General features: G+C 34.0%; 1 protein-coding gene across 6 annotated transcripts in view; it reads right to left on the minus strand.

Moving 5' to 3' along the window:
* The window catches only part of MICU3 (mitochondrial calcium uptake family member 3), a 104,806-nt gene that overhangs the window by 59,822 nt on the left and 17,977 nt on the right, over nucleotides 1–27,007 (minus strand). The window lies entirely within an intron of this gene.

Below are 27,007 nucleotides of genomic sequence, written 5' to 3' on the forward strand. Positions count from 1 at the left end.
CATTCTGAATTTTGCCTTGGATCAAGAACAGAATTAAAACGTGTGGGTATGGGGTAGGGATCCTGTTTTCCTCCATTTCAAGATCTTTCCTTATAGACAATTTTCCACTGTTATCTCTTTTTGAACTAAATATAGAAAATTAATTATTTTAATAGATGGATTTTCCTGATTATAAAATTACTGTATAACTATTCCATAAAATTTAGAAGTATTTTTAAATATTTATGGATATACTTTTATATCACTTTTGGCAAAAGAAATGGAATTAAACCATACATGCTGGGCTGGAGTTGTGGCTTAGTGGTAGAACACTTGCCCAGCACATGTGAGACACTAGGTTTGATTCCCAGCATCACATAAAAATAAATAAATAAAGTTATTGTGTCCATCTACAACTAAATAAATAAATAAAAAACCAACCATACATGCTGTTCAACAATCTGATGTTGGTGAACTATATCAGGGCCATTTTCCTTTGCCATTAGGATAATCTAGTAGTTACTGCAGATAATTGGAAGACAGAATTTAAAAATTAATAGATATAATTATTTTGATTTCTTTCTGGCAAAAAATGGGATTATACTACATACGCAGTTTAGTAATCTAGTCTTTCTTACTATCAGGACCATTTTCCTATGTCACTAATTAAAGCAGAAGACTATTTTGAAAAACTATAATATTCCATGGTAAGATTTTATAATATAATAATAAACAATTCTGCATGGTTAAATATTCAGGTGATTTGTAGCCTTTTACTATTACAAAACAATGGTATAATAATCAGGCTTGAAAATGTTTAGAAATATCCACAAGTAGTTCCTTGGGATTAATTTCTGTAAGTAAAAGGCAAGACCTTTTTGTATATTATAAGGGAGTTCATAGTTATTTATGGGCACCTCAATAGTATATAAATTATACTTCCACATGTTTCATAAAAACTAATTCATATTAGAAAAAATCTTATTTAGGATGACAAGTTTATTGTCTTTATTGTCTCTGCTTTTGTCTATTGAGCCTTAATGCAGATTATGTACAAAATATAGACATTATTTAAGCATCCTGGGAAATCAAAACAAAGCTACCCAAAAGAACTTCCAACAAGGAGACACTATTTTTTTATTTCTATGTAATACTTTATTAAATGAAAAGTCAGACAAATGATCAATGTTTTCCACCATTTTGAAGATGACAACTTTTCAAAACATTACACAAACACTAAAAGAAAATTTCACTCCTTACTCCCACCCCCCTTTTTGCATTTGACAGAACCCAGGGCCTTGTGCATGCTACTGATCAAGGGCTCTACCACTGAGCTACATCTCCTGCCCCATCCCCCATTTTTTGATGGTGTGTATACAAAATGGAATATGTGGTCTCTGCCTTTAATGTGTTTACAATGTATGTAGAAGAACACAATACTAGTTGAAAAAACAAAAGATATAAACATTGGGGAAGGAAATAAGTCATCAAATGAAAGTAAACAGAAGAAAAGCACTATAGGTTGAGATTAAAAAGAAGTTTTTATTCAGAACAAAATACAAATTTTAAGATAGAAAGAGATATGAACACTCCAGGTTTATCCAGCATATTTGAAAGATGATAATAGTCTTCCCTGGAATAGAGGATTTATATTCATGAAGAAGTGAAGGGAAGATATGGCCAGTTAATAATGATTTCTAAACACTAGACTGAAGCACTGGATTTAATCTAACAGAAAACAAAAGGTTTCAGAAAATTCTGAAGTGGAGCAATGAGAAAAGAAAATGGTATCTAAAAGATAAAGCATATTTCTTTGTACCAACAAAAACAAGGCTCAGTAGTATATTAATAACAATTGCTCAAGCAATTCATAGGTACTGGGAAATTGTTTTGGCTCTGCCATGAGTAAAACATGACACATTGAACAATATAATGATAATTATGGACAATAATCTCCCTTACTAGTGCTAAGTGATTAGACTACCAGCTTAGTAATCTTGTATACACATATCCAAGGGCTTTCTTTTTCTTAGGACAGGAAAACAAAACTTGACTGTGACCAGTTTACTTTTCTGCTTTTTTCTTACTAGACCATTTCTCTGAGCTTATCAGTAATCCCAATCAATCATGATTTATTTCCAAAGTATTTCATGGTTGATCACTCTGACTGAGCTCCCACTGTTTTTGTACCACAATTTGAAGCCACACCACAGCTGAACATTATTAACCACAATTTTGCATATGTACTATATATTTGTTTTGAACTCATTTGACTTGATCTGTGATTTCTGCTTCTACCTGGTGCTGCCATTAATGTGTGAGGTGCCTGTTTTCTCATCAAATTTTCCTTAAGTATAGTCTACTAATTGTCCCGTCATGCCAAACCTGCTTGACCACTGCAGGTGGGAATCTGATCCACCTTCTATGGGCTAATGCTTACAACTCCTTCTCCTTTACCTCTGCTAACAGTTAATTAACAAAGCCTATAGCTCCCCTTTAATTTCTCACATCTACCCATTGTCACTACCTTTGTCAAGCATTTATTTCTATTTCCTACAGTTTTACAGTTAAGGCCTGTGATGTTGCATTCTTTTTTTTTTTTTTTTTTTTTTTTTAAAGTGCTGGGGATTGAACCTAGGGCCTTGTGCATGGGAGGCAAGTACTCTACCAACTGAGCTATATTCCCAGCCCCATGTTTTGCATTCTTCAACCACTGGAATAGGGTATGAAAACAAATCTTACCAAGTACAGTTAAAGGTTTTCATTAATACGTCACTGCATCAATTTTACCCCTTGTTGCCTTAACAACACTATTCATCATTTTTGATAACAGCATTAGGTGGTGCCCACAGGTCCACTTAGTATCATCTTAAAAGAAGGTTTGACCCAGCTATCCCACTCCTTGGCCTATACCCAAAGGACTTAAAATCAGCATACTACAGAGATACAGCCACATCAATGTTCATAGCTGCTCAATTCACTATAGCCAGATTGTGGAACCAACCTAAATGCTCTTCAGTTGATAAATGGATAAAGAAACTGTGGCATATATATAATATTACTCTGCCATGAAGAATGATAAAATTATGGCATTTGCAGGCAAATGGATGAAATTGGAGGATATCATGCTAAGTGAGATAAGCCAATCTCAAAAAACTAAAGGACAAATGATCTCGCTGATAAGCGGATGAGGACATATAAGGGGGGTTAGGAGGGGTTAGCGTTAGGGTTAGGGTTAGGTTTAGGGTTAGGGATAAGGAGGGTGGTAAGAAGGGAGGAAGGAAGGACTGTATAGAGGGAAAAGAGGGGTGGGAGGGTTGGGGGGAAGGGAAAAAAATAACAGAATGAATCAAACAACATTGCCCTATGTAAATTTATGATTTTTAATTAAAATAAATAAATAAATAAATAAATAAAAAGAAGGTCTGGCAAGGAATATAGGAATGTTTTGTGTCCAGACTCCCCCAAATATATGCATATGTTTGTGTGTGTACACGTGTGCACTCACACATGCACCCTAAAAGAGAAGAATATGATTTATGTATTAAAGAGAAAACTAGAGTCTGGGTGCTTAAAAAGGCTTTGATATGGCCAGCTTGTTGCTTCTTCCACTGCCTTGTCTCAATTTAGATAATCACACAGTTACATATTAGTGCTGCTCAAATGAAATATGAACTGGTAAAAAGTGAAGAACAATTATCGCCATCCCAGTAAACTGACCTAATTTCAGAACAGTTAGTTACCATCAACTGAGGAAACTGGGCTCATCGGGTTGTCTGAGAATGAGATGGGACAGAATGCAGAAGAGGAAATCGATCTTTGAATTGGATTTAAAATTCTCTATTCTCTTCCTCTGACTTATTTCTCTCTTTCTACTCTAATGGAATACTGTTTTAATTACTGTACTTTCTGAGTATGTTTTAACAATAAAAAAAGCAAGACTGTCCTGTTGTCTATCTTTTAAAAATGTTAGTGAACTGTGAAATCAATTTGTCAAATTATATTTTTAAATTCATACTAGTATTGTTTGGGTTGACAAATAATTTTGGTTTAATTTAGGGAAACATGAAAGTCTCACAATATTATTTTTCCAATCTGGCAATAGAAGGTCTATTTATTCAGTTCTAACTATGTCTTTCAGTTAAGTTTTGCAGTTTTCTTCTTGTAAATTTTTTTGTAGATTTACTTGCATACATCTTATAGTTTCTGAGTAGTCTAAATTGGGAATGAGAACTTTTATTTCTATCATATTTTCAATTGGTTATTTTTGATGTGTGGGAAAGCTGGGAACTTTAATGTATTTGGTTTGTGTCCAACTATCTTATTAAAATGTCTCATTAATTTGAATAATTTTTTTGTTTTATCTAAGAAGATGATCATAAATTCTTTCAAAATGGTGACAGTTGTAGATTTTCCTTTCAATATTTATACCTTATTTTCATTGCCTTAGTTATTAGAAGTACAGGTATATAAAAATGATTTTGGATAATATCAATATTAACCATTCTTGATATTCTGAGAATGATTCTATAACAATATACTCTTTTTCTCTTCTTTTTTTGAGATAGGTTCTTGTTTACTGCACAGGTTGGCCTTGAACTTGTGATCCTCAGAGGGCTAAGGAGAATGCTTCTAATGAACCACCAATAAAAGCAATGTTTGCTATTGGTTTTGAGAATTATCAGGAATGTGTGTTTATCTGGTCTCCTTTTATTTACTAACAATAAACTAGTTTAGAGTTAAAATGATCCTTGGGAGATATTTTGTTTCTCGTTTCTTCAATTTTCTAAACAGAATAGAAACAGAAGATTTAAATGTGTTGGCAAGCAAAAGCATAAATAGAAATCCCCAAATATAAAAATAAAATGTATTATAAAAACTATTATTTTTATTATCTTTTAACCATGTATACTAAAATGAATATTTAACATCAACTAATAAGTTAATGTACACTCATTAATTCTTTCAACAGATACTTGATATGTTTATTTTATAGAGATGAAGTAATTATAAAATAACTTATCAACTGGAATTTATCTGAACTGTTTTAGAGATAAATGCAAATAATTAAACTTGGTTTAATCATGTTCTGTCTACATATGCTTAACTACTTTCAACTGTTTTGAATTTATATGCTTACTTCTCTGTAGTTTATCAACAGACTATTTCTCAGTAAATGATCTTAAGGCACAAGATGAAGAATTTAATAATTTTTTACTGTGATACATTTCTGACCAAGTAATATAGGAAGTTATCATAGAGCAGTCCATGAAGATCTGCTGAAATATCTATTATAATAGACTCTCTGAGGAAAAGGGAAACTGCAGGCCAGTACACTACCAAAGTGTCAGAAGAAACCCAGACCTTTAAGAGATTTAGCTTCACTTTTGAAGTTTTCAAAGTTTAAAAAAATCTCAACCTTCTAAAGTTTTAACATCACTATTATGAACACTCAGAAACACTCATCAGTAAATAAAGGTGAAAATATCAAACCAGTTTACTAATTCTCTTGTCAGTTCTGCTTGCCTATAAATGACAATGATCTTATATCATGTTAGAATTCTGAACTTTAAAAAAAAAAAAAAAAAAATTTTTCCTGGAGCAAACTGGCATGATTCTGTCATTCCTTGCCTTATATTGCAAGGAATAGGTTAATACAAAAATACTTGTATTTGCTAGCTGATCTACTTTATTTTAAATACATTTTTGCTCATCTAAATCCAATTTATCCTTTAAAATTAATTTCTAAAATCTAAAATTAACCTAAATAATCTTTCATTAATACTTATTTTTCAGTAAATGATACTTTTTGTATCAAAATTGCCAAAATAGTAAAAATCCACCAATAAGCATGAAGTATAAAAGCCAATGGAGAAAGCTAATTGAAAAGCCCAAAAATCTGATTTATATTTCTTAGATTGTTAAAACATTAATTGTTAAAGTGAAAAACATTATTATCAGTTCAATATTGCACCTAAAAATGAGTCTTTCAAAAGTGGTAACGTGATATGGTTATCTGTGAAATGAAGAGATGAAGAGACTGAGAGTTTATATAGAAGTCACAGTAATTTGAGAAAAATTCTTAATTTCTATAGATTAACAGTCAAACTGAAAAACACATATTTGAGAAGTTGAAGAAGTGTCAACCTTTAAAATGTTCAGAAATATTAAAGAGAAAACCCTTAGTCTTATACTGACTAATAAGAAAAGCTAGAGGGTAGGAGAATAGACAGTTGAAAACTGAGCTAGCTTAGCTTCAAAGAAATCATTCCTCTAAAGTAAATATTACAGTTTCCACATTCCATCTTTCTTGGATATGCTTCTTTAAAATGGTTATTAAAAGGTGAAATATTTTTTCTGCATATACTCCCGGTTTTTTTGGATGGTCTTAGTATTATTACCAACCTACTAACCAAGTTCTTAAATTCAGTAAAGACTAATATACAAGTTTTGTTAGGTAATAAGTAGTACATCATATCATGGAGGTTATCAATAGCTTATTAATTATCAATTTTAAAATCTGCTTTAGTTAAAACTTTTAAGAGATTGAATGTAATCCTTTGTGTCTTGAAGTCATATTTTCATATCAGTCTCTGGAACCAATCCTGTGCCAAGTTGGAGGTAACCATATACTCTCAGGCCAGGGATTTGGGTGTTGCTTGTCCTATTCTGGGAACAGGAACCGAGCTTCTCATTTCCCAATCATCCCTGGGTTCTCTATTTCCCAATTTCAGTATCTGGGTTTTTCCCTGCCAACCTGTGCCTGAGACCTTTTCAAGAGTTTCCCCTGGAATTGTGTTGCATGCTCTCCTAGACACCTCAGAGTTTGGTGTTAAGTTGCTACTTCTCAGGTCTTTCTAATTTTTTATTCTTTCTGCTATAGAGTGCTACTAATTATCAACATTCAATGGTTATTTACTGTTAAACTTTATGAAATTAAGCTAATGCTAACCAAAGTCTAAGTCTAACCTATTGATTAAAAATAAGAATGAGCCTAATTTTCATCTGTGCCTGGGATGAGCTCTGGAAGCTGTAAGTCTCTGAGCTACAGTAATTTTCAGTAATATTTTAGTTCTACTTTAGTTCCCTGTTTAGCTCTGCAATTTCTCTGAATGTGAGCACTTATACCTTCCCATGTATTACCAAACAGATGAATTTTTGCCCCATATCAATTGGCATATGTGATTCTTTTACTCTTTTTACCCTGTTGCTTTCATACCCTCTTTATTGTATAATCTAATGTTCCAAAAATCAAATCTCAATGACCACGTTTCTTATAATTAAATTTAATTGTTGACAATGTAGTTTCCTTGAAAGTCAATACTTTACAAGTTCTACTTATTTCTTTTATAAATTCCTATTATATTGTTTTTACTCCTTCTACCCACTCATAATGGTTTGCAATTATGTTTACTATCTATCTCTGTTATTAAAGCATGAATTCTTTGAGAAAAGCAGGAAGTTCTTACTGTTTTAGCTCCCTGATTAATTTGGTGCCTGACATGTATAAGATAGGTAAATATTTACTGCAGAATAAATGAATGCTTGTGGAGGAAAAGATAATTGGCCACTGGGTAATAAGCACCCAAAGGATACTGAGTCACACTCAGACAGACAACCAGAAGAAATGTTTGGGTTGTTAAGGAAAACCAAAAGAATGGTTTCCGATATCAAATTAAGCATTTAGACAGAGATAACAAGAATGAATACAGAGATCTAATGAAAAAGGTAATGCATTATAACTTAAGGATATCTATCTTTTAAAAGATATATTTTCATTTTTGACACATAGTAATTGTATGTATTCATTGGGTAGAGTATGACATTTAAAGACATGTACATAATGTGCAATGATTGGATCAGAGTAACTGAGTAATCACCTCAGACATTTATCACTTATTTGTGCTGAAAAATTCAAATATCTCTTTAGCTATTTTGAAATATTCTATTAATCAATGTCAACTCTAGTTATCTTACTGTACTAAAGAATATGTTGTTTCTCCTATGAAATTGTACCCCCTTGCCCATAAACCATCCTCTCTCCACCCCCTCTTCCCCCCACATCTTTCCCAGGGTCAAGAAACCATATTCTGATTCTCCACTTCTATGAGATCAACTGTGTTAGATTAGACATGATGAGATCATGCAGTACTTGTCTTTATGTGCATGGCTTATTTCACTTAACCTAAATGATCTCCAGTTCCATGTATGTTGCTACAAACAATAGAATTTCATTTTTTTATGGTCAAACAGTATTCTACTGTGTATGTGTATCATTTATCAGTTGGTGGTCCTCAGGTTGCTTGCATTTCTTGTCTATTCTGAATAGTGCTACAATAACGTTTCTGACATATACCCAGTAATGGGATTGCTGGATCACATGGTAGTTCAATTTGTAATTATTTTAGGCACCTCTACACTGATTTTCATAATTTCTCAACTAATTTGCATTCCTACCAACAGTATTAAGAGTTTCTCTTTCTCTGCACCCTCACCAGCAGTTGCCATTTATCTTTTTCATTACAGCTATTCTCACGAAGGTGAAATTTTATCTCACTGTTTTTGATTTGCATTTCCCTGGTGATTAGTGATATTAAGCATATATTAGTGATATTAAGCATTTTTCATATACCTGTTGGCTATCTGTACATCTTCTGAGAAATATCTATGTCAGTCTATTACCCATTTTTAACAGGGTTATTATTTGATTAATACTAAATTTTCGAAGTTTTTACATATTCTGGATACTAATCTCTTGTCAGATATATAGCTTACAAATAATTTTTCCCATTCTGTAGGTTGTCCCTTCACTGAATATTATTTCCTTTACTGTGTAGCTTTTTGCACTATAATCCCATTTGTCTATTTTGCTTTTGTTTCCTGTGCTTTGGGGTCTCGTCCAAAAACTCTTTGCTCATTCCAATGTCCTGAAGCATTTCCCTTGTTTTCCTCTAGTAGTTTCACAGTTTTAGGTCTTACATTTAAGTCTTTAATCCATTTTGAGCTTGTTTTTGTAACTGGCAAGAGATAGGAGTCCAGTTTCACTCTTTTGCCTATGGAGATCTAATTTTTCCAGCACCATTTACTGAAAAAAACCTGTCCTTTCTCCAATATGTGTTCTTGGCACCTTTGTTAAAAATCAGTTGGGTGTAAACGTGTGGGTTGAATTCTAGACTGTCTGTTCTGTTCCACTGATCTATGCATCTGCTTTGTACCAATGATTTGCTGTTTTGATTACTACAGCTTTGTAGTATATTTTGAAATCAGGTAGTGTAATGCCTCTTGCTTTGTTCTTTTTTGCTCAAGAATGCTTTTGGCTATTTGGAATCTTTTGTGGTGCCATAAAATTTAATAATTATTATTATTTTTTGTCCTGTGAAGAGTGGTATAGTTATTTGGGGAGGGTTATACTGATTTTGTTAGATGGCTTTGAGTAGAATGAACATTTTAACGATATTGATTGTTCCAATCCATGAACACAGGGTGCCTTTCCTTGTCTGTGTCTTCTTCAATTTCTTTCAGATGTTTTATAGTCTTCATTGTAAAACCTTTCAGCGTGTTGGTTAAATTTTTTTTTTGTAGTTATTGTAAATGGACTGCTTTCTTGATTTTATTTTAGTTAATTCACTTTTGGCCTACTGCAACAACACTAACTTTTATATATTGATTTTGTATTCACAATTTTGCTAAATTTGTTTATTAGTTCTAATAGTTTTTTTTTTTTTTTTGATACAGCATTTGAGATTTTCTATATATAAGACCATGTCATCTATATACAGTGTCAATTTGACTTCCTTTTTCTGAATTTGGATGCCCTTTTTCTTTTTCGTGACTGATTATCTTAAGCATTTGGGGGCAGGGGGCTAGTCAGGTTGTGATGAATTCTCTCAGTTTTTGCTTGCCTTAGGAAGTTTATTTCTGAAGGATATTGCTAGATATAGTATTCTTGGTATTCTTAGTATTCTTAGTATTCCCGAATTCCCAAGACTTCAATCACATAATCTCATTTTCTCATGATCTATAAGGTTTCTGCTCAAGCCTTGCATTAGTCTAATAAGGGTCCCCTTATATATTAGTTGATGCTTTTCTTTAGAATTCTCTCTTTGGTTTTGTGCTTCCGACAGTTTAACTGTAACATACCTTGGAGAATATCTATTTAAATTTAGAATCCTTGGAGTTTCCTAGACATGGATGTTTATCTGTCAAGACTTGGAAAGTCTGTAGCAATTATTTTGTTCAATAGGCTTTGTATGCTGTTTCTCTTATCTTCTCATCTTCTTCTGGAATACCCATAATGTTAAAGTTTGTTTGCTTACTGGTTCCCAGAGGAATCAATTTTCTTCATTCTTTAAATTTTTCTTTTCTTTTTGTTTAACTGGGTTATTTTGAAAGAACTGTCATCAAGTTCAGAAATTCTTACTTTTATCTGATCTATTCTGTTGTTGAGGTTCTTGACTTATTTTTAATTTCACTTACTAAAATCTTTTGCTCCAAGATGTTTATTCTTTTTTTATGATCTCTCTTTGCTAAATTTCTCATTCATATCATGAATTGTCTCCACAATTTTGTTGAATTGTCTGTCTGTAATCTTATCTCATAAGCTTCCTTAAAAGTAAGTAGTTTGAATTCTTTTTCAGGAAATTGGTCAATTTCCTTTTCTCTGGGATCTGTTCCTAGAGAATTAATATGTTCCTCTGGAAGCATCATGTTACCTTGCTTTTTCATGCTTTTTGTGTCCCTAAATTGATATTTGTGCATTTGGTATATCGTTGCCTCTACTAATTTTATAGGGAAGCTTTCATAGTAAAAGATTTTCTCCTGGTGATATATCTTAAGAGTACTGGTTGAATAGGCTATGTTGGTTTTGGTTCCAAGTGGGAGCTTTAGTATGGTATGTAGCTTCTTCAGCTATAATCAACATTGACAATGTCCATAGCCATCTCAGTGGCCTATACTGCAGGAATTGTGAGACTGCACCACAGGCTGGGTTGCAACTCTTGAGGCAGAGTGGGTTCAGTGGCAGCTTTGGATGCCGTATGTCCAGCTATAGAAGTGGGTGCCCATCAGTTTCTGTGGTTCACACAGGAGAAAAAAATGCCTAGGTGGGTCTAGGTAGATGTGATGCATCATGCTTGGTAGGGAAGTAGGGTGCTTTTCAGTGTCCGAGTGTTACAAAGGGCTGGGACACACTGGTGGGTCCATACAAGGTCCTTGTCAGTATCTGAGGCCTGTGTGGGTAACTATGTGGGGCCTCTGGGGGCCAAACTGCTCAGACCAGGCTGAGGCTGCCCAGATGCTTTCCGGGCCAAGAGTAGGTTGGTAAGAGCACCTGTCTGCTTCTCAACACCTCAGTTGGCTAACCTTTTGGAAATAGGCTACTTAACCACTTCTAAGGGATGCAGGAGGGTGGTAGGGTAGCATAGCTACTTACTGGAGGCCTCAATAGGCCAAAGCACTCAGTGAAGTCTTCTTGGCTGCTTCCCAGGGCTTCTGTGGGTCAAGATGAACAGGTATTTATCTTTTAAAAGTTGGCTGAATATGCCATCATTAAATTAATGTTGATTACTGATTAAGTTTAGCTGCTGCAATAAGAAGGCTCAAGGGGGTTATCTTCATTTTGATGTTTATTATCTTAATAGAGTAAGAATTCTGGTAAAAAAATCTTAAAATAACTGGCTTAATTCTACGCACTTCTGAGTCATTACAATATAACATAAAATTGTATATTTGGACTTTAAGAAGTTTCTACATACTTAAAATTTTAAAGTAACTACAATGTCACTAACTGCATAATACTTCAGTTGCTTTCTTTCAGTTATACATTATCAACTCTTTCTATAACTAAGAGTAATTTTTGCTTCCATAATACCTTTCTAAAAAGAATTACTGAAATTCATAAAACCTTCTAAGTTCTGACTAATTAAATGACAAGAACAAACAGACAGTATATCCAATACGAATTTTGTCAGCTTATGTATCATGTCAGCTGAAGAATCTTCCCTACAGAAGAAGAGTCTTTCAAACTTGAATGAATATCGGGAGTTCTAACACAGGAGAAAGCAGTATGTTGTTGGAAACAAAAACAAAACCCAACAAACAAACAAAGCATGAATATAACCTGGAAGATCCTCAAGTTGGGTAGACTGCAGAAGGACCTTCATCAAGGATTGTGGCAGCAATGGAAGAAATGAAAAGCCAGAATGGGGAGGATTGGGAGACACAGTCTATGATATTCTTGGCATAGTACTGAGCAAGATTAAGATTCTGGATCTCAGCCAGGAACACAAGTGATGCACAGAGATTCAAGCAGCATGTAAACTGGCTGAAGTCTACTATTCAAAGGATAGATGAATAGATTACATCTAGAGAAGCCTGGGTATAGGAGGAAGAAATTTAGTCCCTGCAAAACTGGCATAAGGTCACTGAAGCAGAAATCTAAGAATAGGGGATTAAATATAAGACTAGAGCTAAATCACAGGAATTAGTTACTTCAACAATGCCCAAGTGGTCAATTAAACCTGAAGTTTCCTCCATTTTCCTATAAGTCTTAGTGTTTGTGGTAAGGCGGGGCCTACAGGTGGGCAGTTAGGTGAACTTTGATATCAGAACAATGTAGGAGAATAGTCCTGCTAAAAAAGTTAATTCACTTTCATCAAAAAGCAGTCATTTCCCTTCCCAACGATAAAGACCTCTAAATAATCCCTTCTCTACTATATAAAATAAGGTGGTTTAAATTCCTCAAATAAAATGGTTCAAATACAACAGAAGTGAGTTTATTTCTTTCTTACATAGGCTCTAGAAAGAACATACTAGGACTTGGGATGGAGGAGGGATCAAAGAGCTTTTCTTCATGTGGCCATTCAGAGACTCGGGGTAATACCTCAGCCATCATTATTCAAAGGAGGTGAAGAAAGTCATGAAAGAAGTTCATGTGAGAAGCACTTACAAGCCAGGACTAGAAATGGCATAAATCATTTCTGCTAGCATTCAGCTGAACTTAGTCATTTAGCCACACTTTAGTGCAAGGGATGTTGGAAAATAGAGAGCTGAGCATCTAAATTCTAACTATCATAAGATTATGGTTTACAGTTTGCAGTCTGTCACACCACTTCGGATGACAATATCAGGAGTAATGGAATATAAAGGATTGGGGGAAAACTTTAGAACTCTGTGTTTGTGTGTATATGTGTTTAAGAGAGACTGAGACTAACATCTAAAACAATCAAAATCTATAGGATTAAAAGCCTCATCAAGGTTGCCTTCATCGATTTTACATGAAACATTAAACTGCTGTGATTTATTCTGGTTGACAGTTCCATACATTTTATCCCACGCAGACCGTATCTTTCAAAGTCTCATAACAGCCACCGTCAGCTTGAAATTTAATGTTTGCTCTTGCACTCACCTTAGCTTTGTCCTTCCAAATTTGGCAAAATGCTTCTATAACTCTGACCTATGCACAAAACACTACAGCAAGACTAAGAAAACATTTGGATCTGATCTTCCATCCTTGAATACTGAGACATCAAGTATAAACAGATGATTTCAGGTCCTCTTCAACAGACCTACCTACATTATTTAGGGAAAGCTGAGGAGTAATTACCATAAATGTCCTATAGTTTAATTTATAAAGACTGAATTCAACCAACAACATGGAACAAAATCATGGTCTTCAAATATTTGCTCCATAATTATAAAACTGAGTTATTATTAAAAGAAATTTGGTGACATGTTGATATACTCAAAATATCCCTCCCCAAAACAATTCTAAATCTAAAATCTAAGTAACAGAAACAAAATATAAAATTTCTTAAAAATATGTAAGTGTATAGACTTGTTTTAAATTCTAATAATTTCATTTTCATTAGTAAAATTCACTCTGAAAATAAAATATCATCTAACTTCAAACACTTAAACTACCAATTATGATTTTGCCAAATATTATCTATTAAATATAATACAGTTATAATTTCTTGGCATCACGGGGACATTCTAATTAGAAATTTTGACAATTTTATAGTGCTCTCTTTTACAGAATATGAAAATATAGAAATCAAATTTAAGGTAAGGTATCAATACAGTATTTTTAGATATAGCAAATTTTGTTGAAGAATTTGAGTTTTTCATATTAAAAAAAGGCATTACAAAGTTCCTGTTGAAAACTACCCAAGCACAAACCTCAGAGTTGGAACATGAATTATCTTAAGTGTGAGGCCACACAGTAGAAAGATAAAAATCACAGAAATCTAAAGCCAGGAGAGAATTTAAGTTTGCCTTTTCACATTACTCCTTCTAGGAAAATACATCTTATACCTTCTAGGAAAATATTTTACAGTGACTACTTGATATTGTTGTTTGCTAAAAATATTTAAGAAATCTACCTCTAGAAAACTTCTTTCTGCTTGTTGAGAAATTGGGAGTTATATTCTATGTCTTTAACCTCCATTTTCGTACTTATAGAAGTGGAGAATTTTATGTGGAAATAAAAATTGTAAAAATACCCATAATGTACATAATTTATTTACAAAAATAAGTAATCATAATTTTAAATTGTCAGTCCTCTAAGTAATACTGTCAGAGTAGAGAAGCTTAAGAAGTGATATGATGAAAGTTCCATTTTTAAGTTATCTTATCTTTCTAAATGAAATAAAAATATTGTGTCAATGTAATTATCTTCTTGGAATTTCCAAACACAGAACTCTGCAACCAGTACTTAGATGTTACTTCTTAAGGTAGTGAAACTAGGGCCTTCAGGCAACAGAGTACATCATTACCCTTCCTATGAATAACAGAAAGCAGAGGTTCACTGCCAAGACAGTCTCATGTTTCTTCAGGTCAATGATTAGAAAATTCACTCTGTGGTAAAGTCTGGTTTTCCCAGGAAGGAAGATTAAATGCTAGATAAAGGATTCACTACTAGACAATTAGAGAAACTGATGCCTACAAGCTAATACCATAAAGAGGTAACTTGAAACAATTATATTATCTAGACATTGTACAATGCAATGAAGAAACAGGGAAATGACAATGAAGAATGGAAGAAGGAAAAGTGAAAATCATTTGTAAGAACAAAAATTACTGAGATTAGTCCTCCTTATTAGTTTCATTAAAACACAATTGCTTTATATTAAATCAAGTTAACATTAAATTTTGAAAATAAAAATTTTTTAAATGTGCTCAATTTCATATAAGTTGAGCATTTGATAAAAGTCCTACCTGATGCTGACAATTGTACCAACGTTTTTGTAAAGCATTAAAGAAAAAATAAACTTTAAAATTTACATTTAAGAATTTTACGGGCAAGAATCTTATAGGACATACATGAGATTCTTCTATTCAAGTAGCTAAAAAAGTTACTCTTGGAAGCATTAAATTTGGCTTTCTCAAATGGCTTCAGGCTTATTTAAAAGAGTCTTAAGAAGATAAAAGACGTAACATTTTCTTAGCTTGCTGGGTGGCCAAAAGGTTAAACATCAAATTCCCAGTATGGGAAAATCCCAACGTACTCTAAGGTGAAATGTTTTGATGCTTAGCAAATGTCTGTGTATGGAAATACACACAGCTGAAAACACGCCAATAGTATAATACTGGCTCAGATCAAATTAAAAAAAAAAAAAAAGCTGCTAGATAAAGCAACTGACTATAACTTTTAAATCTTTACTTGTATTGTTATAGTAGGTTACATTTATAGGGTTCAAGCACTTTTGCATATATCATTTCAATATTTGATAAGAAGGTGCTAAAGTGAAAGTATTTTTAAGGATGCACAATGGTTTATCATTTAGAGCTCATCTTTTCTTTCATACTAAGTGATTTTGCTCCAGCAACATCTCCCTTGTCCTGAAACCTCAATATTTTTTCCTCCTCTATTGAGAACTTATCTTCAAACACATACACAGTTGCTATTTCCCCCATCTTAGAAAGCTCTGTGTCTCACTTCCCCATTTAGCTATCCTTCCCGTCCTCCCTTCCAATCCTTCACAGCAAGGCTACTGGAGAGAAGTGTCTACATTTCCTGTATCCAATTTCCTCTCACTCTTTTGAACTTACTTCAGCAGGTTTTACCCTCTACTGCTGCTAAAATCGCTTGTCAAGGTCGTTGATGACCTCCTTGTTGCTCAATTAAAGGTCAATTCTCAGTTTTCATCTTATAGCACTTGACACATTTGGGAATTTTTTTCCTTTAAATAATTTATATTCTCAGTTTCTCTCTTTTTTTTTTTTTTTTTTTTTTGGTGGTGCTGGGGATCCAACTCAGGGCCTTACACTTGCAAGGCAGGCACTCTACTGACTGAGCTATCTCCCCAGCCCTCAGTTTCTCATTTCTTCCTGATTTTCTTCCTACCTACCTCTCTAGCAGTTTCCTTTTGGAACTTTTGATGTTACTTTAATTTTTTTTTAATTTTTATTATTTTTTTTTTTGTACTGGATATTGAACCCAGGGGCACTTTAATACTGATTTACATTCCCAACTATATATATATATATATATATATATAAATTTTTTTTGAGACAGGGTCTTACTAAGTTCCTGACAGTGACCTGACCTCAAACTTGTGATCCTCTTGCCTCAGTCCAAATCTCTGAAACTACAGATGTGCACCACCATGCCAGGTCTCTTTTTATTTTTTTTTTCAAAGCTATAATTACTCTCCTAATGATCTTATCTAGCCTTTGTATATCATACTGAAAAACCCAAAATTTGTATCTCCAACCTTCTACAATAATATGAATATCATGAAGACAGAGATTTGGGTTTACTTGGTACACTTCAGTTTTCTCAGTACCTAGAAGAGTTTCTCAAACATTTGCTGAACAAATGAATAAGTGAACAAGGTTATAATGCTTACTGCAATTGTTTAATAACATTTCCTTTAAAAATTAAAACAAAACAGTAAAAGTTGGTAATGGGTCTGAGGGTACAGTTCAGTGATAGAACCTCACCTAGCATGCATGAGGTACTGGGTTCCATCCTCAGAACCACCACCCCCCACACACACACACACACACACACACACACACACACACACACACACAGTCAATAGCTATCTGGTATTAATACTGTAGCTGACTTCAGAAAAATGTGGGTGGGAAAGCAATACAGTCAAACATGTTCAATGATTTTTTTTTTTTTTAAATGGGACATTTTCTGATACTTGTTTATTCCTCAAATTTCAGATGTATATATTAAAAACATGTTTAAATGTTTGTGTAATTGATCAGCTTAAGACTGAAAAACAGGATGTGTAAGTTTTAAAAATGTCCACGGTGATAAATCTATTCCGACTACCTGACATTTCACTGTGGTTCTCATCTGCCTTATGTTCGCTCACCTGTCTCTTAGTCTTCCTGGCTCAGTCCCAAACATGTAGATTATACAATATGGTACATGTTAAGGAAGTTTGATCCTAAACCAACATGATGAAGATTCGGAGCTACTTTGTCTTCTATTTGGTGCAGGGTCTCTGGTCTAACTCCTAAGTTCTTGATCCATTTTGAGTTGAGTTTTGTGCAGGGTGAGAGATAGAGGTTTAATTTCATTTTACTGCATATGGATTTCCAGTTTTGCCAGCACCATTTGTTGAAGAGGCTATCTTTTCTTCATTGTATGTTTTTGGCTCCTTTGTCTAGGATGAGGTGATTGTATTTATGTGGGTTCGTCTGTGTGTCTTCTGTTCTGTACCATTGGTCTACCTGTCTATTTTGGTGTCAATACCATGCCGTTTTTGTTACTATTGCACTGTAGTATATAGTTTAAGGTCTGGTATTGTGATACCTCCTGCTTTACTTTTCCTGCTCAGGATTGTTTTGGCTATTCGAGGTCTCTTATTTTTCCATTTGAAGTTCATGATTGTTTTCTCTATTTCTATGAGGAATGTCATTGTGATTTTAATTGGAATTGCATTGAATTTGTATAGCGCCTTTGGTAGAATGGCCATTTTGACAATATTAATTCTGCTTATCCAAGAACATGGGAGATCTTTCCATCTTCTAAGATTTTCTTCAGTTCTTTCTTTAGTGTTCTATAGTTTTCATTGCAGAGGTCTTTCACCTCTTTTGTTAGATTGATTCCCAAGTATTTTTTTTTTTAGGGCTATTATGAATGGAGTGGTCTTCCTAATTTCTCTTTCAGAGGATTTATCACTTATGAATAGAAATGCATTAGATTAAATACGTAAAATCAAATCCGTCAAAAAAAAAGAGAAATGCATTAGATTTATGCATATTGATTTTATATCCTGCTACTTTGCTGAATTCATTTCTAGAATTTTTATAGTGGAGTTTTTTGGATTCTCTAAATATAGAATCATGTCACTGGCAAATAGTGACAGCTTGATTTCTTTTCCTATTTGTATACCTTTAATTTCTTTTGTCTGTTTAATTGTTCTGGCTAGTGTTTCAAGGATGATGTTGACTAGAAGTGGTGAAAGAGGGCATCCCTGTCTTGTTCCAGTTTTTAGAGGGAATGCTTTCATTTTTTCTCCATTAAGAATGATCTTGGCTGTGGGCTTAGCATAGATAGCCTTTACAATGCTGAGGTATGTTCCTACTATTCCTATTTTTTCTAGTGTTTTAAGCATGAAGGTGTGCTGTATTTTATCAAATATTGAAATAATCATATGATTCTTAAGTCTATCGATGGGATGAATTACATTTATTGATTTCTGGATGTTGAACCAACCTTGCTTCCCTGGGATAAACCCTACTTGATCATGGTGCACTATCTTTTTAATATGTTTTTGTATGCGATTTACCAGTATTTTGTTAAGGATTTTTACATCTATGTTCATCGGGGATATTGGTCTAAAGTTTTCTTTCCTTGATGAGTCTTTGGTTTTGGTATTAGAGTGATACTAGTCTCATAGAATGAGTTTGGAAGGGTTCCCTCCTTTTCTATTTCCTGAAATACCTTGAGGAGTATTGGTATTAGTTCTTCTTTAAAGGTCTTGTAGAATTCGGCTAAGAATTCATCTGGTCCTAGGTTTTTCTTGATTGACAGGCTTCTTCTATTTTGGTGCTTGAAATTGATCTCTTTAAATTGTGTATGTCTTCCTGATTCAGTTTGAGAGGTTCATATGTCTGTAAAATTTGTCAATGTCTTTGATATTTTCTATTTTGTTGGAGTATAGATTTTCAAAGTAGCTTCTAATTATGTTATGCAAAAAATACACTTTAAATGTGTTTAAATGTCCACGCTAACTTTATAGCTTCGAATGTATTCTACTTTAAGAGTTATTACAACAAGGGGAATAGAATTTGATAACTGGATGGATAACAGAGTAAATACTATACCCTGCACAATGAAAAAGTTGAAAACATTTTTTCATCTTGCAGTGGCACATCATTACTGAAGAATCTGCTAATTGCCAACTTCCTCTTCTCCCTAGCACACAAGTAGAATCCATTTCCCAGTACCTCTTGGCATTCTGATGTAGCCAGATGATTGTTGTTTACAAACTGGAATATGAATGGTAGCAATACAGCTATTTGTAGATCTGGCGCATAAAACGTTCCCATATATATTGCTTCTCAACCTTCCCCATTGACTTAACTGAAATATTGGCATCTTAGTTAACCTTGAAAGTCACTTGTTAAAGATGACAAAGTCTCTATCAGTCTAGGTCCCTGGATAACCACATAGAAGATAGCTGCACAGAGGAGTCTTCCTGTAAACATGGAACAACATAATGTTGTTACATATACAACAAGTAAGCTTCTTTTGTATTAATCCACTAAAATTTGAAGGTCCTACTACAAAATAGCTGCCTACTCTAACGATAATATTTGAACATCAGTCTGTATATTAAGTTTTTCATGGGTCTTGGTAATAATGTGAAAGTCTTAAAAAGTTAAGCAGAAAATGAAAACATATAGTTAGATAACTTAATCTGGTATTTCTTTCTGGAGAAGAGTAAATCTCAAGGTAAAGAAAATGCTCCTAGAATATAATATATTCCATATATTAAGGTGAAGTTATTGAAGGATTTTATTCATTCAAAACTAAAATGTTTACTTTTGCAAAAATCATTTTTAACCTTTAGAATTTCACCCTAAATATTTTCCCAAGAGTTCAACATACTGGTGGAACTGTCTGTCTTTTACCAACCTTTTGGTAAGTGTGATGATGAAAGCATTCTGCTCAACTCCACCACCAGTGATGGATACTAGTCACTGCTAATGCTAATGAAAGCAAATGTGCACTCATTATACCATTTAACATGTTGATGGGGGCAACTCTAGTCATTCCTATTGACTTATTAAAGAGGACTGGACTATGTGACTCATGATTTTCCTCAACATCCCAACTGTGTCAGAACTTCAATGTAAGTAGCAGTGGTATCTAATAACTTAGCCTCAAAGCTCTCTAACCTCCTAATTTCAAAATTCAAGGATGAAATTTTATAATTACTCTATAGCTAGACTAGCTCTATCTCTTGGGCTATTTAGCCCTAATAGGGAAAAATCACTGCCAATGCCAATTTATGAACCCCAAATTCTTCTCTAATCTTGTAGGAAGAGCAATTCTTTGCTGTGAAACTAGAGGAAAGAAAGTGGGATGAAGACAATTCTAGCTTTGAAGAAATAATAAGTTGTGCAGATTTATATCCAATAGATCACTTCCTCTTGTCTGGGACAGGTTAAAGTGGGGTATGCAACAATAGAGCGGAGCCCTTAATGTTCCATAGCAATTATAGGATGAAAAATGGAGTTATCAGAGGCATGTAATAAGATTGTTATAAACATGCCTCCTTGTGCACATCAGCCTGTCTAAACTTTATGTGTAGATAGGATTTTTTAAAAAATTCCTTCTCTCTCTCTCAGTGCTGGGGATAGAACCCAGGGTCTTGTGCATACTAGCTAAGAACTCTACCACCAAGGTATACTCCAAACCCTAGATGAAATTTCTGAGTCATTTAAATATAAAACACCAATCTTTTTTCTGAATAATATATAGGTCTAATAGCAGAGTATGAGAATCTCCTGTTACATCACATCATTGCCAACAGCAGTTGGTACTTTTATCAATCTAACCGGCAAGGAAATGGTGCCTCGCTGTGTTGTCGAAAGCTGGATCCTTGTTCCTGATGCCAATTCAATAACAAGGACACAGGTTTTGAAAAAAAGGAAAAAGAAGGTTTATTGCTTTGCTAGCAAAGGAGAAACACAAGGGACTCCTATCCCAAAGGTTGTGATTCTGCCATTGGAAGGAACGGGGCTTTTCAAGAGGTGATTCAAAGGCTACATTCTACATGCTCTCTGTTGGAGTTATAATTCACTTGTTAATTTGGGAGATAGTCATTTCTAAGATCTTCTGGTACCATCCCCAAACTCTAGATTAGGTCCTTCCTATGATGGGTGTGTACTCAATGACAGATAACTGCCTAGGATGGGGAAGAAAGGTAATCCTGTTTTCTGAGAGATAGGGGAGGAGGAGAGATTAGGTAGGAGGAGAGAAAAAAGAAGAGAAAGAAAAATGTCCATTTAAAAACTAAGTTGCACTAGCAGAACAGCAAGGGCTATACTCAAAGCCTCCATTGTTATTCTTACAGTCCATAATTCCTAATAGATTAATTTTGGACTCTCAATTTTCCATGTCTTTTAAACTCACATGGTATTGCCACTTCTTTATCTTTGTATTACATTTTGTTTAGTTTCTTCAAGAACCGAAGTCAAAATTATAGGTGAGCACATTAAATCGAGTAATGGAGGCATCTGAGTCTGGGAAGCTGGAGACTGCCCCTGGGAGATTGGAGTATCAGTGTCTCCAGAGCCCTTCTGATCACCAAGGTTACCTGCCTATACTACCCCACCCAAAAGGCTGCAGTCAGGGAATTGGTAATTAATGCCCCCTGCCCTGTCCCCTACCTGCCTGAATCACTCCATTTGGCTCCTTCCCCTGTCCATCTACTACTCACCTCTTTGCCACATCACCAGCATCTCCTGGGCCTAGTCACACAGGCAGGAAGGAGAAAGATAAAGGGGGAGAGAGCAGGAGAACAAAGGAAACCCTAATCTATAAAAAGGGAAGGGCATGCTAACTTCTTAGGATACCAGAACACCAGCCATGGCCCCCTTTTCCCCCCAAGAAGTCTGTGTTACTACCTTTAAATAAAACCTGCTTCATATGCTTGCCTCAGCATGCGTCTCTGGTGTTATATTTCGACATCTGAGGAAGCAGAACTCATCACTGATACATGGCAGTATCAGTATCTTCCATTACTAATTACACCTCTTTATTTCTTATGTTGTCTAACCTCTTCAATCTTCAATATCTGTATTTTGCATTTCTAAAAGTTTTTTTTGATTCTTTATTGCAATCTATTCTTCACACTGATTTTTCATTATGACTTTAATCATTCTGAATATACTTACATACTCAATTAACTTGCTGTGCTAATAAATGGTAAAGAATCTAATCGTTCAGTTTGTAGACTCTTATTCATAGAACTTCATGAATTTTGTCCTTTTGGCTTATAAGTTCATCTTCAGACTGTATCTGTAAGAATTATATATGGCTAGTGCTCAAGGCATTTCCCTCCAAAGAAACTGTGTATTTCTTTCTGCCAGTTACTTCTACTATTTATCTGCCTGGGTAATATAAATTCAAATCTGAATCAATATGTTTATGCAGTCTCAGGAGAGTACTCTTTTAAACTGAATAGCCCAAGCAGTTCTTCAGGTTTTCTTATCTTCAATTTGTACTAGGGGATAGGATATTTTTTAGTCCACACTTTTGATAAGAATACCATTTGGTAATATCTAGCTCCAACTTCCTTGGAGAAGATAAATGTTGTCTACAGTCCCTAGATGGGAATTAAAATCCAAGTCCTTAGAATGATATCATTATCCCCTAAGTAAGCAAGTCACAGTTTCCACACTGTTCCTAGTTGTAGCTGTCCCTGGCAATTTCCCTAAATTTCTTGTAATTATAATGGGATATTTAAAAAAAAATTTAAGAGCTTTTTATGACAGATTATGTAGTATGCTATATTGTAGAACCAGAAGTCTAAACCACTTACTTTACTAAATGGATATACCATAGATTATTTGTGGGCATTTCATTTTTATTTATTTAAAAGTAATTTTCCCAATGTAATATACTTCTCCTCCTAATAAAAACTGACAGATGCCTGTTACTCTCCAAATTTTCCTTAAAAAGAGAGCCCTGAGTTTTAATAGGAACAACAGCACAAAATATAAGTCATATTTCTCAAACTTTTGCAAGTAAGATAGGGCCATCTGAACTGATTTTTCACCAATGCAATATAAATAGTGGTTTTTTGAAACGTACAGAAATGCCATTTAAAAGGTGCTAACTCAACCATACTGCATATACATAAGAAAGACAAAGGTATTATCTTAGTCCAGGTCTCCTGACCCCAAGCCAAGTACTCTTAATATATCTTGCTTTCACTTATTTCAACCTATGTCATTTCCATAGTCACTCTAACTCCTGACCTTGAAAACACTATAGAGGGCAATCACAAGTAGAAATAGTCAAGGCCACTGTAGAGTGAGGGCATGAAGGAAAGGAAAAAGAGGAAGAACTATATTTTCCCAAGCATGAGCTTAATATGAAGATCAATACTCCTTTTGGATTAGGCTGTGATACTGTGTGAGTCTATAGATATACCACAATGTTTTCACCAATTTTTTTTGGTTAGATGCCCCTAATATCTATCTATGTATGTCTGTCTTTTCTGTTTCTCTCTCTTCATCTCTCCCCTAGTGCCTTATTTTTCCAAAAAAAACTAAACTACCTAGGGAGCTACTTTGTTGTCCTCTTGTTATCAAAAGCATGGTCTTTGTTCCTGATACCAATTCAACAACGAGGAAACAGATTTGAGAAAAAAAGAAAAAGAAGTTGTATTGCTTTGCTAGCAAAGGAGAAGCAGAGGACTCCTGTCCCAGAGGCTATGATTCTGTCCATCAGGGGGAACATAGGGTTTTTAAAGAGGTGATTCAAAGGCTACATTCCACATGTTCTCTGTCTGGAGTTGTCATCCACTTGTTAATTTGGGAGACAGTCATCTCTGAGATCTTCTGGTACCATCCCCAGAGTACTTCCTTCCTATAGTGGCTGTATACTCAAGGACAAATAATTCTGCCTAGGATGGGGGTAGAAAGGTAATCTTGTTTCCCCTGTGATTAGGGATGGAGAAGGAATAGGGAGAAGGAGGAGAGAGGGGAAGATAAAGAAACATGTCCCTTTAAAAGTAAGTTGTAGTGGCAGGGGAACAAGGGTTATATTCAAAGCATAAAGTAGACCACTATTACACTATAATTAAGAACACTGCTATAGAAGATGTTTGAATTACACAATAACATTTAGGAATGCCACTTTCACTGTAGATTCGAAGACTGCTTTCTGAATTAAACATATCAACGAAATATAGAAGAGACCTGTTTCTAGAATTTCTCTATCAACTATAATCAACAATACACCTCTACTATCTCAGCAAATTGTTTCTATATATCTGACATTCAGATAATCCTTCTGTTTCACTTTTCCATATCCTAACAATTTTTACCACTTCACTGAAGATGTTCAACCCAATCTATGGCTTTAGACACATTCCAAATTCTGGTGAGGAGTATGGGTATAAGACCAAACATAAAGCACTGCTTTTCTTTAATTTGATAGCAAATGGCAAGAATCTTGAGAAGTATGTATCCTTGCTTAAGGCTTCATGTAAGTTTAAAAATGACTTGTAATTCATGGTAAGTTCTAGATTTTAATTATTTGGTGATATATATGTGTGTTATATTTGATGTTAACTATTTAATTCACTTTAGTACCCAGTATTTGCGCCTTTGACTCATAAAATTTAGAATATTGTAGTAATGTATATAGTACAGATTTTAACCTCTCCAAATAATATGTTTTATCATATGATAAAAAAATGCTTGAACCAAAATTCCTACCTGACTTTTAAAAAGGACTCAATTGGACTGGCAGGTAAAGGGAACATAACAGACAAGTGATAGAGAATGCAGAATACTAGACCAAGAGGTTATTAAAAGTGTGCTCTTTACTATGAGGACATAAAATTCTTATTTGACCCATTTATTTAGATATGAAATAATATGAAGAGGGTCCCAAGAAAGACTGAATACAGAACAGGAGTAAAGTTCTGATCACACTGATCTCTATTCACCACAAACCTAGTAGCAGAAAATAATAAATGTAGCAAATTCTCTTTAATACACAAATGACTAAGCATTTTGTTAATGCTAAACACACACACACAAAAGTAGAGCTTGTTGGATCTGTTTATTTCCTTTTTTAATTTTTTGTGGTTAGGAATTGAACCCAGGGCCTCATTCATGCTGGGCAAGTGCTTTGAGTTATACTTCCACCTGTCTGATTTTTTAAGAAAACATTTTTTAATCTAATACACTACATGAAATAAAGTTACTCAAATAATTATAGGAGGTCAGTGAGATCTAATATTTACTTGCCCATTGAGTTTAAACAAAAAGAATAAAATCTGTATTGTATTGAAAGTTTGGTGTATTTCCTGTCTAAGTTAAATATGACATCATGGGTAAAAAACAAAAAAAATACTAATTAGATCAGATTACTAAGGTTTAAGTGTCCCAAAAAAGGGGACAACTTATAAATTAGGACAGCAAAACTTGTGACCATGTAAAAACACTACATTTCAAGAGCAACTTAAAAAAAAAAAAATCATTTACCATTTAGAAGATTTTTTTTTAACCCTATAAGTACAAAACATTAACAAATCCAAAGATTTCATGGTTTTCTAGTTTTTTTATAGTGGCTATTTCAATAATCTACTTTCCCCCAAATCTCTATCATGGTTACTTTATAAATTGCTATATTTTGCTCTCAGAAGATGACTTTACCTCATATTTCAAAGAATAAAGAGATGACATCAGGCAAGAACTACTGCAACTACTTGTAACTAAACATACATTAAATCTATTTCCTTCTAGTTCTTCACTATTACAATGGAAATGGCATTCCTCCTATTATCTAAGGTTAAATTCCTCACTTGTGCTTTAACTTTTATCTCCCACTTCTACCTGAGCCTCTGACAAATTAATTATCCTCTATTTTCCTTAAATTTAATCTTCTTTCTTTCAGGATTTAAACATAGACTTTTTCATCCTTTTTAAAAAAATCGATCAGTTCCTTAAGCTACCATTCTTTCCCCTCCCCTTCACAGCCAAATTCTTGAAAGCACTGTCAACAATTAATTCTTTTCATCTTACCTGTTTTTTTTTTTTTTTACCTTCACTCTCAACTATAATCTGATTTTCACCTCCAAGGTCTTATCAAAATCACCCATGAACCCTTCTTATAAAACCCAATGTATATTTTCTCTCATCTTAGTTGACCTCCTGGGTAGCATTCACTACAGCTGACTACTTCCTCTCTTAAATACTATCTTTCATTGGCTTCTATGACTCTCCTGGTTTTCTTTTCACCTGTCTGGACTTTACCTCCCAGCATTTGTCGAGTTCCCTTTCTCCCTCATTCCTTTAAGTCACTGATGCTTACCAGTACTCACTCCTTTTATGCGTATCTCTTCTCATATCTTTAACAATGTCATCCATTCTTAATATTTGATGATTTTCAAATATATTTCCTTTCTAATGTTTTAAAATTTGTTCTTTTTAGTTACAATAGTAGAATGTATTTTGACATATCATATATACATGGAGCATAACTTCCCATTTTTGTGGTTGTATAACATGATATGTAATGATTGTGTATGATATGGAGTTACACTAGTTCTGTATTCATATAAGAACATAGGGAAGTTAAGTCCCATTCATTCTGTCTTTCCCATTTCCTTTTTTAATGCTTTTATTAGCGCATTATAAATAGTGGATTTCATTTTGATATAATCATAAATGTATTTAACATAGTTTGCTTGTCTTCAATCCCCCCTCTCTCCCCTCCTCCTTTCCCTTGATCTACTTCCTCTTCTTTACTGGTCTTCTATTTATTTACTGCTTCTTTAACTGGTGCACTATAGTTATACATGAAAGTGGA

This window comes from Sciurus vulgaris (assembly GCF_902686455.1).
Source record: "Sciurus vulgaris genome assembly, chromosome: 5".
Classification (NCBI taxonomy): Eukaryota; Metazoa; Chordata; class Mammalia; order Rodentia; family Sciuridae; genus Sciurus; species Sciurus vulgaris.